Source organism: Gopherus flavomarginatus, chromosome 2 (genome assembly GCF_025201925.1).
Source record: "Gopherus flavomarginatus isolate rGopFla2 chromosome 2, rGopFla2.mat.asm, whole genome shotgun sequence".
Taxonomy (NCBI): Eukaryota; Metazoa; Chordata; order Testudines; family Testudinidae; genus Gopherus; species Gopherus flavomarginatus.
This window is the reverse complement of record NC_066618.1, coordinates 61,127,564-61,155,214: the sequence shown is the minus strand read 5'-3', so window position 1 is coordinate 61,155,214 and position 27,651 is coordinate 61,127,564. Positions and strand designations below refer to the sequence as shown.

The 27,651-nt window shown below is 42.4% G+C and overlaps 1 protein-coding gene and 1 pseudogene across 2 annotated transcripts in view; both read right to left on the bottom strand.

The window, feature by feature from the left end:
- The window catches only part of LOC127044110 (ATP-binding cassette sub-family B member 5-like), a 248,281-nt gene that overhangs the window by 101,787 nt on the left and 118,843 nt on the right, over positions 1-27,651 (bottom strand). The gene's annotated exons all lie outside the window — the stretch shown is intronic.
- Positions 6,919-27,651, bottom strand: part of LOC127044112 (ATP-dependent translocase ABCB1-like) — a 53,432-nt pseudogene continuing 32,699 nt past the window's right edge.

Sequence of the window (27,651 nt, the reverse complement as noted above, 5' to 3'; positions counted from 1 at the left end):
GCACCTGCCTGTCTGACTCCTAGCTTCAGGACCTAACAGAGTCAGGGAGGGAGGGAAAGGCTGGAAGCAGGCAGCCTCACCTATAGAGCACTTCTTGGATTAAATCCTGTGCTTTCTTGGCTACTCTGCCATGCCTGAAAAGGGCAGAGAAGCTGGCAGGGAGATAGTGCAGCAGAGCTCAGGGATGGTTAATCCCCCAAGCAGTTAACTGACCCAGGAAGGAGAGGAAACTTGGAGAGGGAGAATGCTGCTCCCCACTGCCCAAAAGCTGGGCAGAAACAGCTGAAATTGCAAAGTACAGGCAGGAGCAACAGAAACTGCCCCAGTCTGGTGCAGTGGAGGCAGAGAATCTGGCAGCAAGCAGAAGCAGAGGAGGTATGGCCAGAGCACGTTGAGCTGATCTGCCTCCACAAAGCTGCAGAGAGAGAGCAGCCTGGATGCCCAGAATTGTGGGAGACACTGGGCTGCAGAAAGTACTCCATCCAAGCCCCTTAGCCACTGACTTGTACAGTGTGTGTGTTAGTAGTGAACAGACTATTTCTACCATTATGGTTACTATGGCAATGAGTTCCAAATACACTGGTATTTAATTGGCAGGTGCTGGAACAGTGGCAATCATGCAACTCTGCTTTAAATAAGTCTAACTGAAATGGTAGCTGTAGTGCCTGTGCCCAGTGGGAGTACTTATATGGGTGGACACGAAGTATGTTACAGTTGTGCGAGGCTACAGGGAGAGCAGCCTGATAAATTTCTCCAGTGTAAGCAAAGCCTTTTGAAAAGTTTCTGCTCTGTCATTGTGTCCCTTTTTTCTCCAGGTGTAGGAGAATGAAGCAAGACACTGCCAGATCTCTGTATGTGTCATTTGAACCCCTTTCTCCTTTAGGACCAGAAACATTAATATCTGTATGATAGCACCTGGCACTAACAATGCAGCAGCATTAGTGGTTGTAACAATGTTGTAAGCACTAGTGTAGATGAGTTTGGGCATTTTTATCACAACACCATGAAAACCTTCTCTGAACAGGTGGTAAAAAAGTTCCCAATCCCAGTCTACAGTAACGGCTTAGCACTGGTGCAGCAGCGCTGTTATTGTAACACATTTACTAAAGTATTTAGTGCAGATGCACTAGGGTATTTTGTAGCTGTTTTTCAGCACCATTGCATCTATTATCCATGGCATAAATTCCAATGTAGATCAAGAACAGACATTTTTGTGTCACAAGGATAGCTATTGTGACAGATTTTCGTTACCAATCTGCCTGGGCCACAGTTGGTCAGGCTGGGCCACAGGATCTTTTCAGGGAGGAGATGACGAAGCACACCAAAGGTCTAAGTTTTAAAGTTTTATTAATAAAATAATGAAATACAGCAGAGTGTGCTGGGAACGCTCCCACGACACTCAGGGGAAGAAAGAAAGCATTAGAGCCCCAAGCCCTAACCCACTTTCATACTCTCACACACACTACCCACGACTGGCCAGGCCTGGGTATAAAGTAAGAAGAAGAGGGGGAGGGGTGGATGGGAGTTCTTGCCCTGGGCCCAGGTCGTCTGGGGAATCCGCTGTAATCTCCAAATTGTTTCAGATCTTGGGAGGGTTTTTAAGTCTTGGATTCCTTTGGGGGTGTGGTCGTCCAGGACCCTCTGTGCCTGGTGCTGTTTATACCAGTCCCAATTGGCTTGCTGTGGCCTTCTCGTCTGCCCAAAACACACGGGCTCTGGAGAATTTGTTTTCCCTTCTGTTGGCCTTCACCATCGCCGACTTATTCGCTCTGTTTTTGCTGCTATCTTTGAAGCTTTGCTCCACTTAGTTCTCCTCTTCTCATGACTGGGGAGCTGTAGATTTCTTGTCGAGCCCATGACCTTGGGCTGGGGCCAGCGTCTTATCTTCACACAGAGCTAGCTAAAGTGCTGAGTTAACCTGTTCTCTGCTTTTTTCTTTCTTCCTCCCCCTGCCCCCCCATCTCTTGGCCTCTCATACTCCTGCAAAGGAATCTTCCATTCCCTACTCACACAAATTTGACCCTCCCCAAAATGCTTTGCGATGCTTGCAACAGTGTTAGCCAAATACAATGCTCATCTGCCTTCCCTGGGGACTCCCTGAGGGAGGGGGCCATTGGGATGTGATACTATTTTCTTAGTGTAGATAAGGTCTTTGAGAGAGACAAGGTGAGTGAGATAATCACTCTTATTGGACCATTTTCTGGTGGTGAAAGGGACAAGCTTTTGAGGTTATGCAGTCCTTACACAGAGATCTTCTTCCTCCTGAAGAAGAGCTCTGTCAAAGCTTGAAAGCTTGTCTCTCTCACCAAGAGAAGCTAGTCCAATAAGAGAGATTTTTCTCATCCTCCTTGTGTCTCTAATGCTATGTCTACACAGCAACTAGACACCCTTGGCTGGCCCACACCAGCCAACTCAGGCTTGCAGGACATGGGCTTCAGGGCTATTTCATTGCTGTGTGGACTGTGCTGAAGCCTGAGCTCTGGGACCTTCCCATCGCACAGGGTTGTAGAGCCTGAGCTCCAGCCCAAGCCCAGAAGTCTACACAGCAATGAAACATCTCCGCAGCCTGATCCCTGCAATCCTGAGTCGGCTGACATGGGCCAGCTTAGGGTGTCTAGTTGTTGTGTAGACATATCCTAATATCCTGGGACCAACACGGCTACAACAACATGGCATACAAGGTCTTTGAGAGCACTTTCACTTCACACCCTCCAGCAACATCAGGTGAATAGACCTTAACGATTCGCAGAATATTCTCATGGTTCCCCCTAAGTGGTAAATTCATATCCCATTAACATTTAAACAGGCCAGCTCTTGAGTGATGGGAATTTTCCTAACTACTGGTATGACATAAGACCAAAAAGCTCTTCATTAGCCCGACATATTCACAATTATAAACACACAAGTAAAAAAGTCATTGGTACAATACATGTCGATTACAACCAAAAATGGAAAGATTATTTATTGCTTGTCATGGATTGTGTCACAGAATTTCATAAACTCGCTCAGAATTTAAATTAGACTCATAAAACTAATCCCTGGAAAATAGAGACACGGATTTAGCATTTCAGCTGAATTGATTAAACTCATTATTTTTTCATTTCTCTAAATTATAGCAAATCTGTTTTTCAAAGGGAAAAAGTTTCTAAGGATCTGAGGGTTGCAAATAGTTGTTCCAATGAAATTCTTTCTTATCCCATAAGGCCATCACAAAGTAGCTTCTTTACGGAGTTATACAATCCTCTGCAGTTTTGAGATTGGTGTGAATAGGAGTTTTATAGACTGTAGAGGAAGTGAAACATTTGGGAAGGAAATGATGCTAAATGTCAAACTCAGCTACCGCTCTGGAAATTGTTTGGCTGACAACCTGGTGACAGGTAATCCAAAAGTATGGATATCAGGGGAATGGGGAACTTCAGCACCCATTGGGCTTGTCCTACACTCATGCAAATAAGAATACAAGGACATTTAACTCCTTAACACCGGCAGAATTGGGATCTCCTACTGTCAGTTTGTCTAAGTATTTATACTATGCTCCTCACCGTGGCTGAAGTTTGAATTCACATGTATCAGTGTAAATTTGATTCCTCACTCCAAAGAGTTAATAATTTGACAGCAATTTATGCTGAATTTACAGGTGAATTGAATGGTTAATTATGTTGTGGCTGCTCTCCAAAATCTTGGCACACATTTGCTCTCTCAGGACTTCATACATTAGCAATAACCTAGTATGCTTAGATAAGCACTAACTAGGGTGACCAACTGTCCCGATTTTATAGGGACAGTCCCGATTCTTGGGTCTTTTTCTTATATAGGGTCCTATTACCCCCCACCCCCATCTCGATTTTTCACATTTGCTGTCTGGTCATCCTAGCACTAACCTAACATATGCTGTGACATACATGTTTTATGCCCCCTCCGCCTTCTTCAGTGGGTTTGAGATGTCATTAGAGTCAGTGAGTAGATCTGGGCTGGTGTTTTTTTCCAGAATGCTGATGACACCGAGCATTGTGGGCCAGGCTCTTGGCCACACTAGTGCAAACTGGCCACATTAGGCAGGGGAGGAATCCTCTTAAGTAGGGGAACCCTCTGGCTGTGCAGCCCAGATAGCCTGCAAACTGGCCAAGATACTATCTAGTGCTGCAGAGCGGCAAAGATGCTGCCCAGTGTAGCAGCTGTGGCCAGGCAGAAGCGGGTGAGGCTAAAATACCATTTTTAGCCTACAGGTCCTCCGGCGTGGCTCCTCAGTCTTGTACCAGTTGTTGCATGGTGGTTCCAGAATTTGGCAGCTGCAAAGGTGGCAAATACCACATTTGCCTCTTCACTGCTGGCCAGTATCTCAACCAGTTTGCAGGCTGTCTGAGCCTGTCTCTCCAGCTGATCTGAACTGAAAAATGCAGGTGGGTATCTTTAGTGGTGCGGTAAGACTGGGGTAAAAATGAGAGCAGGCTGGTGGGGGGTGATCATGGCGTATTGAGAGAAGCTACCAGAGAATATGGCTGATTATGGGACCCCCCACATGAGTGGGAGTGTTTGGCCATCATTTGTTACCAAAGCTTGCAACACAGAGATCTGGTTAGATTTATGCAGCACAGCCCACATACCTGAACAGGCATTTGATTGTGTGAGGTTCCTGTTGGAAACCTGAAGAAGTGAAGAGTTTGTTCTGTTTTCTTGGTAACTGGCTGTTTTATGTTGTCTGGGATTTGCTTTTGTTGTGTTGTGTTTTATTGCTCTGGTTTGTAATTATAATGGGAGACTGATATTGGTGTGTTTTATTATGTTTACATTGAAAATAAATAAATATTGCTTCTTTTAAGTAGTGGGGGTGTAGAAATGTGGAAGACCAAGTGAACCAACCCATGTTACCTTCGTCGTATTTGCCATTTTCCTGTTAAATTTCCTCCTTTGAAATACAAGTGAAGAGGCCAGATGTATACAGTGGGAGGTTTTCCAGATTCATTTTTTAAGAAGTGAGGTGCAGCCGTGTCCTTTCTCCACACATAAGATCAGCATCACCATTGAAAGCACACTCCCAGCATAGACTAAAATACACTAACTAGCAAGAGCTGGTTGTTCTGGCCCCAGCAACTTCTAATCCCACAATATTTTAAAGAATGATCTGACACTTGACACCTCCAGGCCTTTTATTTCAAAATGATTTTTCCAGCAGTACAGACTTGATTGAATTTGGCTGGCTATTGCCACAGAAGAATGCACTGATGAGCAATGTTAAGCAACATGCCAAGAATGATGTACATACAATCATCTTCCTGTATTTCATATGTAATGCTGACACCTTTCTCTAAGATGGCAAAATGATGGGACCACATGTCTAATGGATGTGGCAGCTCATATGTTATGTTGGTGACCGAAGCAGAGACCTTTTCTAAACCTTTAATGTCCAATTGTGCATGTCTCCTCAAATGTTTTGCCCAGCTCTATTAAAATAAGTTCAAAGTTATCAGACTGGAAGCAGATTGAGCTGTGAAGAATTATGGCCTCTACTCTACATTATCTGTGTTGATGTGACTATGAGATCCCATTAACTAGCTACAGATGTTCTATAGTTCATACATTGCGTGGCCTTAAAATAAACTGTTTGGCAATCCTCTCCGTGTGATATCTGACTGATTTTCCACATTCTTTATTATAGGCTTCTCCTTTACAGTAAACAGACTTAACAATTGGTTCCAGTGTAAAAACAAAGCCAGACAAAGGACACATTTGATTCTGGTTTGGATAATGGGGAAATACTGTGAGAACAGCCATTGATTTCTCTATAACCAGGAGTGAAAAGTCACTTTCCTGCACACGTCATGATGGTGCCAGCAGACACTGACTAGCCCTTCCCAATGTGTCTACAAGGTTTCAGTGGCCCATAGTGGGCATAGCCCTTCCTGGTAGCTGCTGAGAAAAGCTGACTGGGGATGAAGATGAATGGGGAAGAGTGATCACATGTATTTTGGCGAGGTTGAGAGCAAAGTTTGTATGTTTTTATATTTTGTTTCCCTCATAGACCTAGAAGCTGGGAAACAAAGAGGCAAAAGACATTATAATTATTTTTAATTTCTGTCTGTCACAAGTAAGCAGAGACATCTGAAAGTGTGAAATAGTCCAAGTTCCTGTAGGGTGTAAATACTAAACAAAAACCAAAGGTGGTTTTGATTTTGTCCTTGGCAAATCAAAAGGTGAGTTTCCCAAAAGCAAACCCAAAACAGGGCTGCCCGAGTCTGTCTGTCTCTCTCTCTCTAATAAGTAGATGAGATATGTTCCTCAACTGTTGTTTAAGGTTGACTATATTAAGGGAAAACACTCTGATAATAAAATATAACAGAGCTGTGTAAACAATTATGACTATAGATAGATCGATCAACGTTTCTAAAACTCCATTTAAAAAGCTGAAAAAAATGTTTAAATCTAACTTCATATGGTCAACCCCCTCCCCCACAGTTTTGTGTTAAATAGCTATTTACATGGTTGACATTAATCAGCTCCAAAAGGAGCCATCATGGTCATTGGGCCAATGATAATTATTTTTAAGTCTTTTTGAAATAGCCTTAATGGTTTCAAAAGAACCAGAAAGTTCTCTTAGGTCAATAATACAGGTTTTAACAATACTTTATAAACAAACAGTTTGTGATCTATTTTGTCAATATATATTTCCATGAACGGCTTGTAATCACTAATATAAAAGCAGTTTAAAATTAACCAACATGCCCCAAAGGATTTTACCAATGGGATTAAGTAATACTAAAGCTGTGAGACAAGGAAAAAATAAATGTCTCTTCTCTGTTTTTTACTACGTGCCTGTGTTTTGAACCTGGAGACATCTCAGTAATGAGCTACATCCTTAGTATGACTTAGCTGTGGGTTGTGTGTGTATTTATATAAATAGATTAGTTTGTAACATTAATGTTAATGAGAAACTTGTGCATTTACAAGTGCATAGTAATGTCCTTCCTTTGCCAGCAGCTGACTGTGCATCCCTTGTTCCACTACTTTTCCATTATGAATCACTGCTATGACATCAGCGTTCTGGACGGTCGTCAAGCGGTGAGCAATAATAATGCAGGTTCGACCCTTCCTGGCGTCGTCCAAGGCTTTCTGGACAATCTGAAGACAGATGCAGTGAAAAACTTGTTATTACTTGGAGAATCTTCCCTTTCATAGTTAACACCTTTGCCTTTGAGCGTTCCTCACTGGGGTTTAGGAGTCAGGACTTCCCATGCATGAAGGAGGCCTCAAACAGAGGGGCCTGATATTACAACCTTTATTTGTGTGAGTAATTCCACTGAAGTCACTGAGACTACTCTCATGAACAAAGGCTAGCAGAATGAGGTCCAAAAGGATGTAGTGTGGACCAACATAAAATTTAGATTTACCATGCAACACAACTAATTTGCAGAGGTGTAATCAGTTGTCTGTGATAGTGGCTGCTTACCAAACGTGTGTTATATTTGACACTGCATGCTGTCTGTTTCCAACTACATGCCAAATTTAGAGAAACTAACAACCTCTGTCCTCCCTGCCATATGCCCTTGTCCAGGTGTTTGTCAGTTAGACATGCACAATACTTAGATCAGTTTGGACAAAGCAGACCAGCCAAATACATAGACATGAATAAACTTGCATGTTCATTGATAGTACCAGCAATGCCAGACACTTCTTGTTAGCCATAAAAATCCAAAATTCAGGATCCTGACATCTGGCTCACAACTGGATGGTGGTTTGCATGGTGGCATTTTTCACTTCTACTGCATCCCCATCCAAATGAACTGTTTATTCGTCCCTGTGAAGTCTGCCCCCTCTCCTGGAGATGGTGGATGCAATGAGGAAGCTCAGCCAGCTGAGCAGCAGAGGATAGCTGAATTACTCTCTCTTCATTGCACAACATCTCCTGAGAGGTAGGAGGTGTTGCTGAAGCCTTTTTTCCAAGGCAGCTGCTCCCGTGTGTCACCTCTTACCCTCTGAATGCAGGTCGATCAAAGAGCTGGGAAGTGGACAAAGGCAGGATAACATTAAATTTCTTCATTGTTCCATTTTGTCCTGACAGCCAGCAGTTCTACTGGCAGACCGGATCCCTCTTGCTCTCTGTAGCAACACCTGTTCACCCAGACAGAGCAGGAAATAGTGCAGAAAGAGACCACTTTTCTGCTAGTGCTGCTGGCTGAAGGGAAGAGGAAGGAGCCTTCTCTAGTAGATCACAGTCTACTGTTTGAAGACACCTGTCTCAAACTCAAAGTTGCTAATTGTGAATGGGATTTTCCAAAGTGCTCAGCATTGGTCTAACTGTGAACCCATTCAAAAAGTGCCATTGACTTCATAACTGACTTTGAAGAAACTGAGTCAGGCCATGTCATAACTTAGTCCCAGATTTGGACCTTAGCGTCCAAAATATGGGGGTTAGCATGAAAACCTCCAAGCTTAGTTACCAGCTTGGACCTGGTACGGCTGCCACCACCCAAAAATTAGAGTGTTTTGGGGCACTCTGGTCCCCCTGAAAAACCTTCCCTGGGGACCCCAAGACCCAAATCCCTTGAGTCTCACAACAAAGGGGAATAATCCTTTTTCCCTTCCCCCCTCCAGGTGCTCCTGGAGAGATACACAGACACAAGCTCTGTGAATCTAAACAGAGGGAGTCCACCCTCTGTAATTCCAGTCCTGGAAACAAAAGCACTTTCCTCTTCACCCAGAGGGAATGCAAAATCAGGCTAGCAAATCCAACACACACAGATCTCCCCTGATTTCTTCCTCTCACCAATTCCCTGGTGAGTACAGACTCAATTTCCCTGCAGTTCCCCACTAAAGAAAAACTCCAACAGGTCTTAAAAGAAAGCTTTATATAAAAAAAGAAAGAAAAATACATACAAATAGTCTCTCTGTATTAAGGTGACAAATACAGGGTCAATTGCTTAAAAGAATATTGAATAAACAGCCTTATTCAAAAAGAATACAAATCAAAGCACTCCAGCCACTATAGACATGTAAATACAAAAACAACAAAACCATGTTTGGTACTCACACTTGGAAACAGAAGATTAGAAAATAGAAATCACTTCTCAAAGCTGAGAGAAAAGCAGGCAGACAGACAAAAGACTCACATACACAATTCCCTCCACCCAGAGGTGAAAAAAATCCTGTTTCCTGATTGGTCCTCTAGTCAGGTGGTTCAGATACTTCTTTCCAGGTGAAAGAGATGTTAACCCTTAGCTATCTGTTTATGACAGGCCAAAACTGAGGAGTTCTGAAAATCCCATTTTGTCTCAAGCCCCAAGTGTTGCTGGCTACCATCAGCTCCCAATTTAGACACCAGGAATAGAAGGCAATCTACACCTTGCAAAAGCAGGCCATAGACAGAGAGCAAGCTAAGGATTGTTCTGTGGAACTTTCAAAATTGTATTGTAGATGGAGCGCCTGTGTTCTTGCAGTGAAGCGTTCGAACCCTGTAATTTTGTGTGTATTGCAAATGGTAGAATTCATATTACTAACCTTTTCACTTTCTGTGTCAAGAGCAGATGTGGCTTCATCCAGAAGTAGAACTGCTGGCTTACGAACTAGAGCACGAGCAATTGCTATTCTTTGTTTCTGACCTCCAGAAAGTTGTGCTCCTTTATCACCCATTCGGGTATTATACTTCTGTATAAGTAAATATTCATTGTGAAAGAAAGTTAGAAATAGAAAGTTATATTTTAATAGTAGATAATGTACTATATTAAGCATTTCCACCGTGAAAGAAAAAAGAATAATGTAATTGTTCTTAATAAAAATAAAATTTAATAAGATTTTATTAACTGTTTGAATCAAAATGCATATCTACAGCTACACGTATTGATAACTACTCTGTAATGAAAATACTTTTCAGCATTAGAAACAGACTAACTCCCAGGTGGTGCAACCATTCATGTGTCTAGTCAAAGACATCTGTACTTCAACATATAAATCTCAAAAGACTTTTATAATTTCAAGGCCCTAGAGATGCACACTCAGGAGGTGACTCTTTATTTCTTACACATCCAAAACTTTCTTCTAAGTATATTTTCAAAAACTAGGTGGTAAAGAAAAAGAAATATTGTTTCTTTTTAATTTTCAATTCCATTTTCAATTCCATACAACTTTAAAGGAAGCCCGATTTCTTTGGGCTTTTCCAAGGTCTTTCTTCACTTTGAGAACTAAATCCGTGGCAAACATGAAGGTTAAAATGTACTTGAAACATTTTACCTTTCAGATAAGATTAAAACTAGAGAAAGTTTCAGCCAAAAAAGGAAAAAGAATTGACAAAGTTTATGAGGAAATGAAAATAAAGGTTTAGAATCAAATGTCTCTTTTATAGTTGTTATATAACATCACTGTGGTAGAGGAAAACAAGAAAACTGGAGCTCAGATTTTGCCTTTGAATTAGCTAATTATGACTGCGTCTGTGTTAATACATATTGCAAGTTACATTATTAAACATCAGCTTCCTATTTTCCTCTTTGAGAATTGTATCTACAAGAAAATAAGCTTTTCTGAAAAAAACAAAAAGCATATTGTTTTGCATTAATGGGAGTTGCTTCGATAGGTCACAGTGACTATTTACCCTACACTGAGAATGGAAAGACATTTTCATTTACCTCTGGGAGATTTTCTATGAAGGTGTGAATATTTGCTGCTTTAGCTGCCTCTTCAACTTCCTCCTGACTGACAACCCTACTGTTGTCTCCGTACTGGATATTTTCAGCAATGCTGCAGTCAAACAAAATAGGCTCCTGTGACACAATACCCAGTTGGACCTTAACCATTGCAAATGCAAAGTCTCGGTATCGAATCCATCTGCAAACTAGAAACAGAAAAAGGGAAAAATCATTCCCTGCAGAATGCAATACTCCTCCTCAGGATACAATGTAAATGTGAAACACGAATCTGTAAAAATCCTCTGACCTGTGTTAGAGTTACAGTAAAAGTAAAGTGGTCAGTGAACCACTTCTGATCAAATAATAGATGACTAGATCTTTCATCCAAAATTGAACTGAACCAAAACTCTTTGAAAATTCAAAAGAAGCTCAGATAACCTTTTACTCTCAGAAGTATTTTTTTTTGTGGACGTCTGCTCTGCTAGCTTCCGTAATAGATGTGGAATTGCCAATCTATAATGAGATGTGCCCACGGAATTTCCATCTTTACTGATGATGACAGGGACCAGAGATCTCATGAGAAAGTCTGTTCATGATCTTCTTAGACCGAAACGGTTGAAGAGCTCCAATAAGAATCCACATCTTTGGGCATTTATTCGAACATCCTTCGACTCACCATCTCTAGGCTATTCTTCTTGGAGCTCCCATCATCATTAACAGGACTTGCATCAAAAGTCTCATTAAGTGATGAATTAGACCTCAAATTGTGTCATGTTAACATGACTACAGGACTAGTGACAAGAGTTACATTATGGGACGTATATTCTAATACCCCCTCCAATATATCAAGTCTATCAACAAAGAGATGCAATCTAGTGATCTAAAGCCTGGACGGGGAGTCAGAAGATCCAAAGTTCTACTCTCAGCTCTACCTTAAGCAAGTCCCAAGTCTTCTCTGCAGTACCTGGACCTGTAACAATACTCATCCACCTCAAAGGGGTGTTGTGCGGATGATTTAATGTTTGTAAAATACTTTGAAGAACAGTTCTATAAACTCTAAGCGTTAACAGCTTCACAAATCTCTTCTTACCACTTGTCCTGCCATAGGGTCATAAAATCTCTCCAGCAGCTGAATGGATGTGCTTTTGCCACAACCACTGCTCCCCACCAAGGCTAGCATCTGTCCTTTATTAACCTTCACGCTTAGTCCTTGCAAAACATGAGCTTCTGGTCTTGTAGGGTATACAAAATGGATGTCCCTGAATTCAATATTGCCATCAAACTGACTCTGGAAATGGTAGAAAATATAAATTTATGACAGAAGACCTGTCTATCTTGTACAGAAGCATCAAACACAACTCAGTATGGTCATTTAAATAAAGGCGTTGACAAGTCAGTTGGAAATGGTATGGCATTTTCAAATCCAGAGCATTTTTGTCAGTTTATTATTGCTTAAATATGCAGTGACATGGATTGGTATCTTCTGTGTACAGGACCTCCTTGTTGAGTGGCTCTTTTCTGCATCTCTCTCATTTATATCATTCCTTTTCAGCCTGGTTTGCAAGGGCTATCATTACTTTAGGTAAGTAAACAACCCTAATACCTCTCTTTTATGTCATCAATACATATGATCCAGACACTATCACTGGGTGTGGAAAACATAGTTCCTGTCCCTGGGAGTTCACTCTCTAAATAATGTAATTTAAACACACAGTACACAGGATGAACATAGTACAAAGTGAACATCAGATCTCAGATTGGGTTAAACATATTTACTTTGGTGGATTATTCACAGTTTTCAAGGACAACTATGTTTTAAGTGTAGGTTTGAATAGGGAAAGGGTAGCTGATTGGCTCTTTTATGTAGGAAGGGAGCTCTGAGTAGAAGAGGTAGCAAGGAAGAAGATTTGAAGACAAGGGTGAGTGAAGGAGATGTTAAGAGAGACTATGGGAGCCTTCTCTGATGCCTGGGGGATGGACAGCTCCAGGACCACAATACCAGCACTGTGAGTACAATGGACTCTTACAGCACCGAGAGAACTTCCAAGGTTTAAACTCTTTGAGCCAAATCTTAGCTTCACTAAAGTCAAAGGCAGCTGCTTCACTGGCATCAGGATTTGGCCCAGAGTGGTTTCACTTTCAATTAAAGCCTTTATCCGCAAGAAGATATTTCCCTGGGAGCATTAGCAGTCTGGGCATGTGGAGCTGATTCAGGAAAGTAGTCAAGCACATGTGTGACTTAAAGTTGTGCACATGAATTACTGGCATGCTTACAGTATGTGCCCGAGTCCTTTTCTGAACCAAGGCCACTATCCAAAAGCTAGAATTCAAAAGCAATTTCAAGTTCCTAAAAGGCTGGCTCTGCTTGTAAAAGCATTTATGGAAAGCACTGAGAGACAATATGAAATGTGTTCAGTTTTCAAATACAAAGATGAGTTTCCAACTGTAAACACTGGACTTTGAGAGACAAGCTGGGTTCTTTCCATCTCATGTATAATCACCAGGAACAAAAGGTTCTACAGGCCAAGCTACATCCTCATTAATACTTGGGCAACCTCTTTGACTTGAATGAGGTTACACAAATGTTGTATGCAGTGTTTTTAGAGCCACGTCTGTCCCAGGATATTAGAGAGTCAAGGTGGGTGAAGTAATATCTTTTATTAGACCAACTTCTGTTGGTGAGAGAGAGAAGCTTTCGAGCTTATACAGAACTGAAGAAGAGCTCTGTGTAAGCTCGACAGCTTGTCTCTCTCACCAACAGAAGTTGGTCCAATGAAAGATAGTAACTCACCCACCTTGACTCTGTTACACAGATGTAACTGACTGGAACTTAGCAAACGCGTCTGCTGATAATGCACAAGAAAGGACAGAATCTAACTCACACTCTCCCCAGATGCATAGTTTACAGGACTAAAAAGCAGTGAAAACACACTTGTATTGCTAAAGAAAGCAGTTATAACTCTGGGCTTGTCTTCGCTACCTGGCAGATCGACACTGCTGCAACTGATTCAGTGGGTGTCGATAGCAGAGTGCTCTCTGATCGACTCTGGTACTCCACTGGAATGAAAAGAGTAAGTAAGTCGATGGGAGAGCATATCCCATCAACGCAGCACAGCGAAGACACTGCGGTAAGTCGACCTAAGCTACATCAAACCCAGTAACATTGTTCATGTAGCTGGAGTAGCGTAACTTTGGTCAACTTATCCCAGTAGTGTAGACAAGGCCTCAGAATACACCCAACGGACAGAACCGGTGAATGAAATGTCATTCTTCCAGTCATTTTTTCAGAACAGAACTGTACTTAAAAGTATTCCGTTAATTTCTCAAGCCAAAAGAGAATATAAAATTATTAAGTTATTGCTGTTAAATTTTACCCTACCTGTCTGATCCTGTCTTCTGTGACATTGCAAAAGGCAATTTAACAAGATTAATACAATTAAGGACAATATAGTACCACCAGGTTTATTAGTTTTAAGGACTTTCTGAATTGCCTTACCAGTTTTGTACCCTCTTCACTATAGCTGTCAATTAAGGGTTTCCGATCCAAAAGCTGAAAGATTCGTTGGGCAGAAACTTTAGCTTTGCCAAAATCTGGTGCCAAAGAAGTGGACTGCCCAACATTCATAGCACCAAATAGAATTGAAAAAAGGCTCTGAAAACCAAACACAAAACATCTTTCAGTTCATCTAAAGAGAGACTTTATTATTGTTCATAAATTATATTGTTTTCCTTATTTAAAACGAACAGACAACACTATATATAAATCTGAGAATTGTGACTTTTTAGAACTTTATGGCTTAGAAAAATTACACACAAAGGTTTAGAAACAGAGGTTTACAGCTACAAATATTTTTATGGGTGACTAATGGTATGTAATTTCTCCACTCAGAAGCATTTCACAAAGCCCGTTTGAAGTGTCAGCAGTAAAAGTTTCTCCACAGTAAATAAACTGAGCCAGGCTCTATACATGCCAACACACCTCTTGCATTATTGCCTCAGTAACTAGACTATACACAATAACCATGTGTTGAAATCTCTGCCTTTGGACCGATGTGTACTCACATAAATACATTTTCAAAGTTGTATAACAATTAGCAATGAGCCATGCCCCGAATCTGAAGATTGCTGCATCAAGAAAGTAGTTTGCACATTGGGCTATTCCACTGGTAAGTCCATATAGGGGGGCTTTTGTTAGAGAGTCCCTGATAAAAGAAAAGATTCATGTTAAAGGAAAAAATTGTCATGAAATGCCAAGAGCAGAGACTGGCTGGGAGAAGGTCAGATCTTTGGACTAGGGGTGACAAACCCTATACCTCACTCACTCAAATAATAAATAATAATAATTAATAAAGCTGCTTGCTCGAGGGTCCATGAAAGTGCCTCCAGAGAGAACTTATGGCAAATGAGATCCCTTCATCCCAACTAGCTGTTTGTTGGATAGGATCTTATGATAAAATTATCTTTAATACTCAAAACATTTTAACACTTGAATGCTGGTTTCCAGAATAAATATTTATGGATGGCCAAAGCAATCTGACACAAAGCAAATTGATACTTTTGGTAAGTCTCTTAAGATCTTTGAATGCTTGAATTTTTGGACACTTTGGATAAATATAGTAGTCATGATGGAAAAGTCAATGTCTACAACACAGCATAACTGAAGCACTGCAGATATTGCCTGCTCTGAGTACAGGAGGGGAAAAAGTAGCAACTCAGACCCCACTGTACAGTGGTGACTTTTAAATGGTGGCCAATGTTGTTGTGTAGGATGGTAAAACTGGATCACCTTAATTATATGCAGACCTTGCTGTGACAAAGAATCTGGTCCTAGTTCTGACAAAATGATTTTTCAACAGAAAATGTAATGTCTGCACATTTTAAATTTTCCATTGGGAAAAAAGTAACAAAATATTTTATTCTGGATTGGTTTGACCTGAATTGAAATATTTCTGCTTTGCACCCACAGCCATGTGACTCTGATAATGTATTATGCCACTTAGTCAGAGGGGAGACCACACTGCATCCTGGGAGATGTAGTTCAACCAAGGAGCCTGGCCCATAAGAGGGACAATGTTCCAAAACAGGGAAATGCAGTTTGATGTTGAACTAGATAGAAACAAAATGTTTCAGATCAGTTAAAAAAAGAAAAATTAAATATTTCAATTATTTGGGAATATAAAAATATTTTGTTTGGAGAAAAATGCAAAAATGGAATGATTTGCCATTTCTAAATTGAATTTTTTCTAAAAAAACTTTTCTTTCTGTGAAAAAATTTGATATATTTTCACATTTTATCCCACTTCAGAGCAAACAGAGGTTGAAATATTAGAATTTCCACAGGATAAAAATTCAGATTTTTACTCATCTCTAGTGCTCATATATTTTTAAAATGTTTTCCAAAATTGTTTCTCTATAAATCATAATATTGTGATACAATGACCTGCCAGGACTAGAGACAAGTGCTAAAGCTGAGAATCCCATTTCTCCAATGAAATATAGATTTTTTTTCTCATACTGATGATGGTTTACAGAATATCGAAACATAAAACTGTCATTGGCAGAGGACTATCATTTTCAATCCCTGCTTTTACTTAAAACATATTTAAGGGGAAAGAAACAAAATGGATGGTAGATCATTTCATTTAAATAAAATGGAGACTAGAAAACTATCGGACATATCTGGATATTAGAAATTAGCCCCTGCAGTGGTTAGCTTGTAGAGTGTGACTGAAAAGGCCAAAGGGGGAAAAGAAATGCACCTTATTTCAAGACCAGCAAGTTCTTACTTGTAGTACAAATCATAATACACAGTGACATTATGCAGTATAAAGTCTTTGCCACTTGACTTATGAAGCTCATTTTGCTGCAGTACTTGTGAAGAAGTAAACATCCCATATTTATGTTAATAAAAACTTTATACCAGGTCATTACATTCTCTCTCACTCACAAATATTACATCACTCACAACAGTATCTAAGTATGTATTTTAAAGAAACTGAGTAAATACTTTTTACCCTGCCAAAATCTTTTCAAATCAGGTATGTGTTTAATATTTTCATTCTGCAAATGATTGTAATATGACTAAATCTTGAGTTGCTTTAAATTAAGAAAATATGTATTCATTGCTTTTAAAAAACAGAATTGCTTGAGAGCAAATCCTACCTGTATGGAGTATTCAAACTTGCATTATATCTCTCATAGAATGTATCTTCACTAGTTAATGAAGCCACAGTTCTTATATTTTCAACCACTTCTGTTGAAATCTAAATCGGGAGACAAGTCAGATATGAAGTATTCTCTTCTGCTTGAGTCTACTCCTACCACTACGTATTTAGCACATCTATAGCACTTTTCATTTTTTGCTCTCCAAGTGTTTTTCTTTTAATAAAAGGAGATTAAGTATCGTTCTCAGGGAAACTGAGGCACAACCATTAAATTATTTGCCTACGGTCACACAGTGGTCTTTCTACTAAGCCAGCATGGCTGCTATGTGATTCCTAAGTACTCCTTCCCCACTTGTACATTTTGTTGTACAGCAGCATTAGCTGGCACTACAGAAGCCATTAAAAGGTAAGAAGTTATCCCAGGCAGCAGCTCACTGGAGGGCTGCATGCTACCTTGGTTATGCAGCCTGAGCAGCACATTGAACTGGGTGAGACTCACACTCCTACTACTCACCCCCAGTGGGGACTCATGCTCCTGCTTCTGCCAGGCTTCCCCAGCCATGTGCCAGGCCCACCCAGTCCACCCCTCCTTCAAACCAGGCCCTTCCCCCACATGCTTTGGCCAGGGGTGACTTGTATCTTAACTTTTCATTTTCTGGATTTCAGATGTTTAAATGTGCATGATCTTTAGCCCCCCACTCCCACCTCCCCGATCCTGGCTTCACTGGAGGGCAAGGCTCATCTGAGAGGCTCAGATGCTTCAAGAAGAGCAGAGTCCCTAGATCCCAGCTCATATGGAGGAGCAGGGCTCCCCAAGACCCAAGCAACACAGGAGGGAATTCAGGGCTGACAGCCCACCCCCAAATCCTCAACTTCCTCTGCCACCCCTCACACTCCCCCAATCCCCACCCTCCCCCTTATTTGAGCCCCCAACACTTCTTCCCACCCATCCTCATTATCCCCCTCCTCATGTACCAGCTTCCTCCTTTCCCCAGCTCCAGGCCCCACCCCCACTCCCACTCCACCCCTTCCCCCAAAGCCCTCCCCATCCACAGTCTTCCCACCCTGCTTTTTCACACCCAGTTCCTCCCCCTCCCCTGAGTGCACCTCATCCCCACTGCTTCCCCTTTCCCCCTAGCACCTCCTGCACACTGCGGAACAGCAGATTGTGGTGGGCAGGAAGCACTGGGAGGAAGGGGGAAGAGTTGATCTGTGGGGTCACCGGTGGGCTGGAGTCGCTGGGGGAGAAGGAAGGGAGCTGGCTGTCAGTGGGTGCTAAGCATCCATCAATTTTTTTCCACTCGCAGAGTCAGCACCTATGCCCCGATCCCTTGCTCTAGACCCAAAACAGTGCCCTTCTTCCCATTTACTCTTACACTGCAATCACCCCTTGTAATTAATTTTCTTTTCAAACACAGTTTGAGAGCCTGTGCTCAGAGTCCATTTCTCCAAATTAAAACAAAAGTTTACATTTTGTTTTCAGATTTCTGCTCAGGGTGGGCTTAGAACTTCAAAGCTGCTAGAATCTGTGAAGTTAATTTTTCCCCCTCGAGGCTGTGGGGAACCCCATACTCAAATTACTCCATCTTTGGATCACTCACCCTACGCTTTCATGACACATAGCAAATTTCAAGACAATCTGTGTAAACACACAGATTTTAGCATACTAAGGCCTTGGCTACACTGGCGCTTTGCAGCGCTGCAACTTTCTCACTCAGGGGTATGAAAAAACACCCCCTTGAGCACAGCAAGTTACAGCGCTGTAAAGCACCAGTGTAAACAGTGCCCCAGCTCTGGGAGCGAGGCTTTCAGCGCTGTAAGCTAATCCCCACAGGGAGGTGGAGTACCTGCAGCGCTGGGAGAGCTCTCTCCCAGCACTGGCGCCGCGACCACACTCGCACTTCAAAGCACTGCCGTGGGAGTGCTCTCACGGCAGCGCTGTGCAGCTGCAAGTGTAGCTATACCTTTAGTAGTCAACCTTTAAACAGGAAGCGCTTCCCCACCTTAACCAGAGCAGAGCTGGTGCTCAGTTATAATGCTGTATAAAATTAGAAGGCCAATGGAGCAGAGGTGCTCCACACATACATCAGCATCATAATAGTCTCAGAGAGCTGTGAAGAGGCCCATTCATCTCAATGAGATGTTCTCAGCTGAAAGTGAACACCCAGCCTGAATTCAGCCAGAATCTAGCTCTGAGGAGGGTGACCCGACAGCAAGTGTGAAAAATCAGGAAAGGGGTGGGGAGTAATAGGCACGTATATAAGACAAAGCCCCGAATATCGGGACAGTCCCTATAAAATTGAGACACCTAGTCACCTAGCTCTGAGACATATGAACTGCTCCATTCATACCAGTGGGTTTTCCCATTCCCCCTTCCCAGGACTGTAGAGTTTCTGACATGCCTATTCTCAACTCCTCACCCCTCTCTCAGCAGTGTGTTCTTGGGGCATGCTCTGAGCATGCCTGTTCTAAGCTTCCCACACAGAGGACCTGGACTTCCCTGATCCAAGCTCACCTAGGGAGAGGTAGAGAGAGGGGGCCAGACTCCTTTAGAGGGACAAAACATCCCAGATTCCAATGCATGTGAGGAGGTAGGGAGAGGGGCTTAGATGTCCCCAGAAAGCAATGCCTACTGCAGACCCTGGCTCACATGTGAGGGGACATGAAAGGCAGATAGATCCCCATGGCTGGGCAAGGCAGCTTCAGAGCCTGGCAAACAGAGGGGGGTCAGGTGCAGGGCTCAGACACCCCCAGAGAGCCCCCCCCCAAATTCCACCTCACATGCAAGGGGTGGTTAAGACTCCCCTAGAGAGTTAGGGGGACCCCAAGTTCAAGCACACACACAAAAGAGACAGAAAGGGAGAATGTGGAGCTGCCCCTATTCCCGCCAGATCCTCTGCAACAAACCCCCATGTCTGCTTCCCAGTATCCATTCCCCAAACCCAACCTCTTCTACCACCCATCCCCATTTATCTCCCTCCCCATAATTTCCTCTTCTCCACGCAGCCTCAAACCTCTCTCACCCTATTCCCCTAACTCCTCCATCCCATAAAATGCTCCTCTCTTGCCAGCAAGCATTTGCACACCTATTTTTTTAAACAAAAATACTTTGATGACATTACACCTCCCTCCAAAATAGAAGCCTGATAGTAACAGATTTTAGTAACATGCCAGCCAAGCTTTCCCAGGTTTTCAGCAAAGGGGGGCTGTGAACAGTCACTAGCTAGGGGAGTTCAGGAACAAACACTTACTGTGCATCTCTTCAGTCTATCCAGCCACTTTGACCATATTCTGTCTGTAAATCTTTTTGGTTTCGCTTTACATACATGCTCAATAAAAGCAGCAAAGAGTCCTGTGGCACCTTATAGACTAACAGACGTTTTGGAGCATGAGCTTTCATGGGTGAATACCCACTTGGTCAGAATCCAGGTATTCACCCATGAAAGCTCATGCTCCAAAACGTCTGTTAGTCTATAAGGTGCCACAGGACTCTTTGCTGCTTTTACAGATCCAGACTAACACGGCTACCCTTCTGATACGTGCTCAATGTAACTTGTAGAGTGCTTGACCTTTACTCAAGAGCCTAAGTGGATGGCCAAACTCTCTTGCTAATAATGCTCTGAATCCTGCTTCCCCCAAGTGGCTAGTGGATGCCATGCATTGTCTGGGGGTAACCTTCAAGTGAGTGAGACCCTTGTGTCAGGATCAGACCCATGGTCTGATCACTAGATGTGGACAAAAAAACATTACTAGAACGAACCTTTAGAAAAGTGGATTATTGGATGGGAAATGGTATCTTGTGAACCTCTTGGTCAAATGACCCAAATTTGGATCTCTACATGTATCTTGTACCGCCATAAGGTTCACCAATTTATAGTGGTGCACCTCAGGAGATGGCAGGGCAGAGTTAGTGACCCAAACTTGACATCTGTTGAGCCAGACGTTCTGGAGATATAAGACCTAAAACCAGCCATTTTAAAAAAGGGTTTCTAGGTGGTGGGTGCATGCTCCAATACATCTGTTAGTCAATAAGGTGCCATAGGACTCTTTGCTGCTTTTACAGATCCAGACTAACATGGCTACCCCTCTGATAATAAAGATAAGTTAATTACCCCACCCCCACCTAAGACAAAAGGAATTTTGAACTGAGTGGCTGGAGATTGCTACAATGTGCGAGTCATAGGAGGTAATTTCATTTTGGGAGAAATGCAATCAAAGCATTTGGATGAAAAATTGGATGTGTAAACTTTCTTGGAATGAAGATTGCCAAACCTCCAGGATTGTCCTGGAGTTTCCAGGAAGTAAAGTGTGTTGGTGATGTGAGGACACGTGGATCACTCTGAGGTACGTGAGAGAGTAGAGCAGAGCTTAGGACAGGAGGAACACTGTGTTTGCCACCCTCCAATGTCTGAACAAATGGAGGAGGTAGGTATGTACCTTCAGGATCCTGTGTGCATCAGTACAGTGCAGAATTGTGTCCCTTATATCCTTAGCAGGGGCTGCATTAGAAAGGGTATTTTCAGTAGTGAGCTGTCATATGAGCAATTTAAGCATTTATTATCTGTGCACACTCCAGGCAAAGTGAGTGTGCTCAGTGGCAGATGGAGCTGTACTGAAGAATGGAGGAAGTAGTTAGCTCTGCTTGGTAGGTGTGTTAGTGAGATCTGTGGATGACTTGGAGATGTGTGACAGAGCTGTGACTGGGATATGAAGAGATCTATGTGTGTGTGTGTGGAAAGGCAGGAGGTGCATGTGTACCTTCAGGATGAAGTATGTCTCAGTTCTATGTGGAATTGTGTAGGTTATGTTAGTAACAGGGCACGGGGCTTTAATTACAAAGGATATTGCCAGCTGTGAGGTGTGAGCCCTACACTTAAACTGGGAGGTGCAAGTCCCAGCTCGCATAGATGTACCCACTGTGCATAGCTAGGGTGGTATGAGCAGTGGCTTGAGCTAGCTGCATTGAATTTCAAGGCAATATGAGTAACTATGGGGATTTTAAAGCAGTAAGAAAAGTCATCCTCAACCTTAACTAGAGTGGAGCTAGCATCCCACTATAATAGAATGTCTCTCTTTATCACTGCTTTATTTAATATATTTTCAGAGTAATTTCTATAGAAAATCATCACTGACAATGTTGTCGTTAAAATGATATAACATTATACTCATTTAGTTTATATTGGAGATCTTACTCGTCCAGCCTCTTCCAAAGCTTTTTGATCTTTTGATGCATGACCAGCCACAGAGCTCAGCCGAATAGCATTTGCAGCAATAATGAAAGGCCAGGATAAGCAAAGTTAAACGCCAGTCATATACAAAAGCAATAATGATGGCAGTCAGAAGGGTACAGGCAGTCTTAGTCAACAAGCCAAGTCGGCTTCCAGTAGCCTATGAAAAGCAAAAGAGTCCAAAGTTAGAGTTAATTCCTGACACACTAAATATAGATCAAATGTATGAAATCATTGTTCATTTAGGATCAAATATTCAGAGGGAGAACAATCATAAAAATGTTGTGCATTTAAAATGGACAATTAAATATGCAAATACCCCTAGCTGTGGGTGAGGTTCAGGAAGCCTGATGAAAATGTGGCCACATGGGCTCAATTCAACAAAAAATATCAGGTTCCTCCTGTGCTACAACAAGGCACAGAAATCTCTAATTTGGGGCATTTCAGTTACTGGGTGCCCAGCTTAAGGCATCTAGGACTTGATTTTCATAGGTTCTGTATATCAGCTGAAGATAATGGCAGCTGCAGGTTCCTTTAAATAGGCACTTTGTTTTCAGCAGTGTTAGCAGCTTTCACACCAAAGAGCTTTCACACCAAAGAGCTCTTCTCTCCCTGAGGATCTGCACATCCATGTCATCAAGAAATGTAAAAGTGATGATTGGCACATGGGATCTGTGTAAACTGTGACAATACTCATGGCTCAGCTGAGGAAATAGCGGATTTTCCAGCTGGGGGCCAAACTGGAAAACCGGGTGGGGGGGGAATTGATTTGATTAGATCTGAAACAATTAAAAAAAATTTTTTTTGTCGAATAAAAAATAATAATTTCAATTTGACCAAAACATTTTGATCGACTAAAAACTCCCCCTCCTCCTCCCCACACAATTTTTTTGTATTGATTGGCCATTTTTCAGTATTTTTCTCCTCTTTTTTATTTGGTCAAATTTGAAAATGAAATGCCATTTCAAAACAAAAGTAGAAATGGCATATTTTAAATGGTCAAAATGAAACATTTAGACTTAAAATAAATCTTCCTCCCTATTTATTTTGACTATTAGATTACCAGATTTAGGGTCCCTAAAAATACATATTTCAGCAAAAATATCATTCACTGAAAACACGTTGGCCAGCTCTACTCATGCCTGCAGATGAAATGGAAAGTTTTGTGGAAACAATCCATCTTTCAAATATCGCACTGTGGACAAACCAAGAAAACCCTGAGTGGGAAGTATGATACTTTCTTTGCTAGCCAGAGGATTTCCTGCCCTCAAGAGACTTTTGTGTTCAATAAAATTATAAAACCAAACCAATGCCAAGACGAATTATTGCCATATACTCTGGGGCTTATACATAAAGGCATAGGCACCAACTGCGTCGGTGCTCCGGAGCTGGAGCACCCACGGAAAAAAATTGGTGGGCAGCTCCCTGCATCCCCTGCTCCAGCTTACCACCGCCTCCTCTGTGAGCGCGCCGCCTGCTTCTCCCCTATCCCTCCCAGCACTTGTGTCACGAAACAGCTGATTTGTGGGGCAGGAAGGGAGAGGGGAGGAGGAAGAGCGCGGCGCACTGGGGAAAGAGGCGGGGCTGGAGAAGGGATTTGGAGAAGGGATCCAGTAAGGACAGGGCGAGGGCAGAGTTAGGGCAGGGACTTTGGAGATGGGGTTGGAATAGGGGCGGGGCCAGGGTGGGGAAAGGGTGGAGTTGGGGAGGGGAGGAGCAGGCACCCGCTGGCGCCCAAGAATGTTGGCGCCTATTCTTTGAGACTTCAGCTAGCACAACATATGGCTCCCCACTTACTTAACAGTAGCCATGTTGGTTCCAGGCTATTAGAGAGACAAGGTAGGTGAGATAATATCTTGTATTGGACCAACTTCTCTTGGTGAAGAAGACCTAAAGAAGAGCTCTGTGTAAGCTCGAAAGCTTCTCTCTCTCACCAACAGAAGTTTGCCCAATTCAAGATATTACCTTACTCACCTTGTCTCTCATGCCCTGATTTTCCTTGGTTCTCCAGAGCAGGGGTTCTCACCCTTTTTCTTTCTGAGCCTGCCCCCCTCCAACATGCTATAAAAACTTCATAGCCCATCTGTGCCACAATAACTGGTTTTCTGCATATAAAAGCCAGGGCCAGCATTACGGGGTAGCAAGCAGAGCAATTGCCTGGGGCCCCATGTCACAGGGCCCCCCACGAAGCTACATTGTTCAGGATTTGGCTTCATTCCCATGTGGTGGGGCTCAGGGCCCTGGGCGTCAGCTCCATGAGATGGGGCTTTGGCTTTCTGCCCTTGGCCTCAGCGAGTCTAAGGTTGGCCCTGCTTGGCGGACCCCCTGAAACCTGCTCGCAGCCAGTTGAGAACCACTGCTCTGGAGAATGCAATGTTCTGATGTTTATTTTGATCTATTAAGTTGTTTTATAGTTAGGATCCCATGCATCACCTTCTTCCCGTTTTACCTTGACAGCTGGGATGATGGACCTTATCCTCAAGAATTAAGATGCAGTTTTTAAAGATTCAAGTAATTGTACGTTCAGTCAAATCTTTGATTGATTCTCACTCTGTGCTGGCCAGTAAAGAGGAGATGGGAGGGAGTATGAAATCTAGTGAGTCTGAGGATCTAGTGAATCTGGGAGTTGAGGAAGGATTTTTCTTTTTTAAGACAAGTGAAGTAGAAATTTAATGTTATTTTAAACTAGTGAATGAATCAGGAAACTTATTACTTTTTGCTCATGAGTGAATTTATTTTAAAAAAGTATGGCTGATTTTTTTTCTTCAGAAATTTTTTGATGGGGTCGTGTGGTAGGGAGGAAAGAGGAGATTGGCAAATTCTGCAGAATTTGCCACTTACCTGCAGGATTTGCAGTGGCTCCTATACTATCCCACTCCCCAAAGTCACACAGTCCCTTGTGCTTCTGCCATCACTGATACTCTGTATTAATGACAACTCACTTCACCATAAAGCCCACATAAACAGGCTTCCTGTGTATGAAATGCAGTGGACAGAGCTGGGAAAAAGAAATCTACCCATGTCAACATGAGGCCAGGGCATTGGCTGCAATGCAATTCTCCCACACTACAGCCCCTCCAAGCAACCTAAGTGGGGCTTTAGGGCCGCTTGGTACACTGAAGACTTTCCTCCATCATGTGGTTTAAGTGGTGCAGAAGTGCTTACACTGGCCCTTGGACATGGCTTACTTTTAAAGTTAGTAAGGTGTTTACTTAGCCGCTTACAGCAAGGAAATGGAAGGTGTAAGAACATCTGCCGAAGCTTTGATAATCGTCATAATTTGGACTACTGAAACTGTTTCCAAGACGTTGATAGTGTGCTATTTAAACGTGTCAGCCAGTCTCCAGAGTAGATTTAACAACTCATTTTCCAAAATAACTTCATCATCCCTTGCCAACACTGCAATTCCTTTTTGCAAGCAAAACGTAAAAACAAAAACAAACATACCCCTTTGACTTGTGAAGCATCTGTAGCTAATCTGGTTAACAAAACCCCTATGGCATTTTTATGATCGTCGTACCACCCAATCTCCTGCAAGGGAATAGATGGTTCAGTTATTTTTGCTTTTGCAAGTGAAATGTTCTTACCGTAACTAAGACTTGTCAGGGTCATTAGTACAGAGTATGGACATTTAAAACTTGACTAGCACATGTGTGTGGGGAAGAGAGAGAGAGAGACAAAATAAGTACTAGGATACTCTTCTTTTGTGATGAATAACATTTGTCAGATAAACTGAAAACAATCTTAAAATAAACTATTCTTACCCTCAGAAGATTAAACTGTTAACAATCCATGTGCTAACAACTGCAAAGATTTTAGAATTTAGAGTCAAGTATGTGTCATGTACCATAAGGACAGGTTTCAGAGTGGTAGCCCTGTTAGTCTGTATCAGCAAAAAGAACGAGGAGTACTTGTTTTATATTACACTGACTTCTGTAGAGCTATTCCTGATCGATATGGGTGCATGTGGGAGGAGAATCAGCTTTATTATCCTTAAAGGTAGTGAAAAAAAAGAGAGGTTTGGGGGTTTTGCAATTTTCCCTCTCCTCCTCATCCCCTTAGAATGTTCCTATGCATATGCAGAACCCTGTGATACCAAGCGCTACCAATGGGTATGCAAGGGACCTAATCGTTCACCCACAGAGAATCCTCTGCAAGGAACAAATAGAGGTGTGTCCTTTCCCAGGGATCCATCAGGAGGGAATATCCAAGGACATGTTGCAATAGTATTACTGTAAATCATTCCTGATCCGGATAGTCATCTTGAGTAGAGAAACCACTCTAGTGAGCAAAGATAATGCTTTGAGAACCTTTACCTGTTATGATATGGTCTGTTTGCTATGGAGTTGGATGCAAACAGACCTAAACCTATTTATCTAAACATTTATATCATGACCATCAGGGTAAGATAGAGATTTAACTTCTGTTTTGTTAATGTTTGCAAATATACCAATGCACTCAGATACATGCATGCTTTATACACTCTTCAGCATGGTCGACATTGAAAGAGATGGCATCAAAATTAGACAGCTCTCCTACCAGCACTGAGTTAATTCGTACATGCTTTTTCTTTATTTTGTTTCGCATGTGTGCTCAGAGACTTGCCACTTGTGCAGTATTGAAGTGTCACTAAAATGATGGGTTCTCTCGAAGCTGTGTTGGAGGGAGACTCTATACAGGCCACATGGAACCAGGAATTTTCATGGTGTTATACAAACATCAGCCCACAAAAGCCACCTGGCTCACATGGCAGGAATGCTGCATATTTGCTGTCTATCGCTCTTACCCAGAAACGAGGCCCGTACCTGCTGAAGCAATGCTTTGAATGACAAAGTTCGCAATCTCTTGGTCAGAACTTCCCCAGACTTTCCAAACATGAATCCCTGAAAAGAGAGAATGGGAAATACAACAGTTGAATTGTATGTGCTGGGCTGTACAGTCATATTTAGAACAACCTGCTGTAAATGTGATGATATTTCAACTGTTCAGCCACACATTTTACAGAACCTACACAGTGTTTTGGGATAGGTTTCAGATGTTAGGTTAAAGCTAGTGAAAGGTATCACACACATTCCTGGAAACTGAAGTTTCATCATACTGCCCCACCCACATGCTTCTGCAGCCAGCTGCAGAGGTCAGCAGTGGAGCCATCTTCCCTGCTTACTCATTCCTTAGCCTCACTACTCACACTGCTATCTAACACTTCCAACTGGGACGGTGTTTTTTGTAACATACACACCAATGCAGTGGAACTGGGCTGTGCCCAAATGCATTCTCCCTAGGACACACAATGGTCAGCAGCATCTTTCAGGCATTGCTGCCCTGGGCTGCTTTGTAACTGGCATTCAGGAATAGTAAGGCTCTGAATTCCATACCAGCCATTTGAGCCATTCAGTGGCTTGGCTCTGGAACAGTTTCTAAGAACCATAGTGAATACGAAGTTGCATTATGTCCAGCGGTGAAAGTAACTTACAGGACTTACCGGTACTGCCAGAGTCCTGAGGGGGGCGTGGCCTCATCCAGAAAAGGCGTGGCCTCAAGATTTAAAGGCCCTGGGGCACCCCAAGGCCTTTAAATCAACCCGGCTCCCAGCTGCAGAGGTGGCTGGAAGCCCCCAGGGCTCACAGGAAAATTAAAGGGCCCGGG